We start from the raw sequence: 3229 nt of genomic DNA on the forward strand, positions 1-3229 counted from the left end.
ATATCTGCACACGATTCCACCAGCACAGCCTTTTCCAGAGCCCTGAGGAAACCCGGGGGCACCTAGGACCCCACCTTTGAGGAGACAGCAGGGTTTATCACAGGCCCTGCATTCTGACCGTCTGTGATCCTGAGCAAGGCATGGACCTCTTGGGTCACCGGTTCTCTCCTCAGTGACTCCCCATGGTCTCCACCTTCCTCGTGTGGTGTGAATGTGTGCCTCCCCGTAAGTGTGGGTGTTCGTAGTGACTCCATAGAAGACGGCAACGGGATCCAACACGACCTCCATGATTTGGTTCTAAAAGTCAGTGCCTGGCCCGGCCAGAGTGGTTGAGCATCATCCTGTGCACTGAAGGATTGCTGTTCGGTTCCTATCAGGGCACATACCGAGGTTGTGTGTTTGATCCCTAGTCAGGGTGCACAGGAGGAAACCAATTAATGATTCTCTCTCACATTGAAGTTTCTCTCTCTCTCTCTCTCTCTCTCTCTCTTTCTCTCTCTCTTTCTCTCTCCTCTCTCAATTTTTTGAAAAAAATTAATAATTTTAAAGCAATTCATTTTATTTATTTTTTAAAATTGTTATTGTTGAAAGTGTTACATATGTCCCCCTTTTTCCCCATTGATCACTTCTAGTCGATCCCTGCCCCCCTCCCCAGGCCTTCACCACCCTATTTTCTGTGTCCCTGGGTTATGTTTATATGATTACAAGTTCTTTGGTTGGTCTCTTCCTACACTGAAAAGTGTTTAAAAAGTTGCTGCTTGCCCACTTGCTCACTCTGATCTGGTCTCTCTCTCTCTCTCTCTCTCTCTCTCTCTCTCTCTCTCTCCACTGAGGAATAAGTCTCTGTGCTGTGAGTAGCTATCTGGAGAGACTGATATGATCTAGCACTGAATGAGACCAACAGATAGAGAGGAAGTCAGGCCTTCCATCCAAACTGAATCCCAAAGACCACCTCCCCCAAGTGAGCACGGACCCGCAGTGACACAGATCCTGCCTCTGGTGAGACCACAGAAGTCCCAGCTGAGCCATAAGGGATTTCTGGTCACAGGCTTGTGAGCTAATCAGTGTGTGTTGGTTAAGTCTCTAGTGTGGGGTAACTCTCAGCAATAGGTCACTAGCACAGTCGTCCCACACCAGGCCCTGGGCCTGCCCTCCTATCTCCCTCGTTTTCTCCTCCCAGTTCCCTCCAGCCCCCGCCCCTCATTTCTAACACCCTCTGCCTCCAGTTTGGAGGATGGCTGTGAAACTTAGAAAGCACCCTGCAAAGTAGAGCCAAACTGAAAAGTGTAATTTGAAATAGGAAACAGCTTCTGTTGAGAACACAGTTCTGAGCTTCCAAGGTAAGGAGACGCTCCACGCAAGGCAGGCGGCTGCCCCTCCAGACCCATTGCTAGTGCGCGCAAGTGCACTGCCGTCACCGTGGGCCTCTAAGGAAGACCTGCCCGCAGATTCCCAGACCTCATTTAATTTCACAGGCCTTCATCGGTTGCCATTGTGAAATCAGGATGAAGAGGGCAGACAAGTACTTATGCATCTTTCTGGTTTAGGAATCGCATCCTAAAGAGCCTGTGCAATGCCCCCGCGATGGGCTCACGTTCTCAGTGCTTATGGCCCTCAGGGTCAGCGGTAGGTCTCATCAGACTCCATTCGAATTTCCTTTCTCTCCGTGTCAACCTACAGGGCTGATCTCCTTGAGAGCAGGGACCCTGGTGTGGTCCACAGTGAATACCCATTTGTCCTGAGACAGTGTCGCTTGTGCCATGGCGGGTGCCGTACAAGGCTGCAGTCCATCCTCACCAGGGGGTTCAGAGCACTGAGGAGGATTGATGTAAAGGGAGAAGCCAGGCTGTCTCCACAACCTTGTTCAGCCTTCGGGCATCAGAAAGAATGGCTGCTGGGCTCTGGTGAGACAGAAGAGCGTCAGGAAAAACCCAGCTGAACCAGAGCCTAGGGTCTGAGGGCAGAGAGAGGCTCTGACCCCAGAGATTTGGAAGCGGTGCCTGGGGAGGAGATGAGTGTGGACCCCGGGCCCTGGGACATTTCCTGTCCCCTCCTCAGTGCTGAGGGCCAACAGAGGAGATGCTCAGAATGCTGCTCAGTGGGCGTGGAGCAGGGTGGACTTTCTGTCCAGGTGCAGGTGGCAGTCAGGGTTCAGGAACTGCCTGCTGCTGGTTAAACCCTACAGCATTCTGCAACGTGGACGCCAGGGGGCGCTTAGGACCACGCTTTGTCCATGTGCTGGAGGGAAATGAAGTTAAATGAAACGTGGGTTCCCAGGGGCAGCCCTGACCTAAAGGGTCCCTGCCCCAATGCTCATCCGTCAATTTCCCCCAAAGTCCCATTGTCCTGGGCCTCAAAAACGTCACATCCTTAGAGCAGATGGCTCCTGAGAGACTAATTATTCCCAAACTATGACTCATAGTAACACGACACAGGCCCAGAAGAAACAGACTTGCCCAAGGCTCTGAAGGATTGTAGAGTTAAATTTTATAGAATCTAAATTAATGTTTAAGAGTATTTCATTACATTTTCTTTAATTAGTCTGTATGTTTCTGAATAGTATAAGAAAAATACAGCAAAGTTATAAACATGTATATGATAAACACAAATATTTTAAAACTTCATATAAAGGAGGGGAGGGAGCCCTCTCTGTCCAGGCAGCGGACACACGCTGTGTCCCAGGATCTAGGACCTCAGGTTCTGAAGGAGCTAAGGCGAGTTTCTCAAATGCTGCAGGTAGTTCCACATCTGGAAGTTCAGTGACAGCTGTGCCTGGAGCCTGCTCTGGCTCAGGGGAGGGCACCAGAGTTGGCGGTTCCTCTTCAGGTGTTTCTGGATCTTGCTCTGGAGCTGCTTCTGTAGATCCAGGAAAAGAACATGTTACCACCATGACTGCCTTTGTGTGCCTTCCAAGGAAGGGACCTCCCATCTCCATCCCTGAAGTCCCAGTTCAAGACCACACCCCAGGACGTCCTCCTACTGCAGGCCCTGGGCACTGACCTGAGCGGCTCTGTGCTCCTGCCTAAGCCCAGCCTCTGGGAGCTCTTCTCTGTGTGGGCAGCCACATCCCCTCCCCACTCACCCACACCACCCAATCCACATGCACAGCTCTCTGACTCCTTCCATTTTTGTGAGGAGAAGCCCTCAGACCACTGCCCTCTTTCAGAAATCTTGCAGACCCAGGGTGTTGCCACCTTCTCCAAGTCACAGTCCCCATACTCCCCTTAAG

Source organism: Myotis yumanensis, unplaced genomic scaffold (genome assembly GCF_028538775.1).
Source record: "Myotis yumanensis isolate MYYU_CA2020_CCGP unplaced genomic scaffold, mMyoYum1.0.hap1 SCAF_16, whole genome shotgun sequence".
Lineage (NCBI taxonomy): Eukaryota > Metazoa > Chordata > Mammalia > Chiroptera > Vespertilionidae > Myotis > Myotis yumanensis.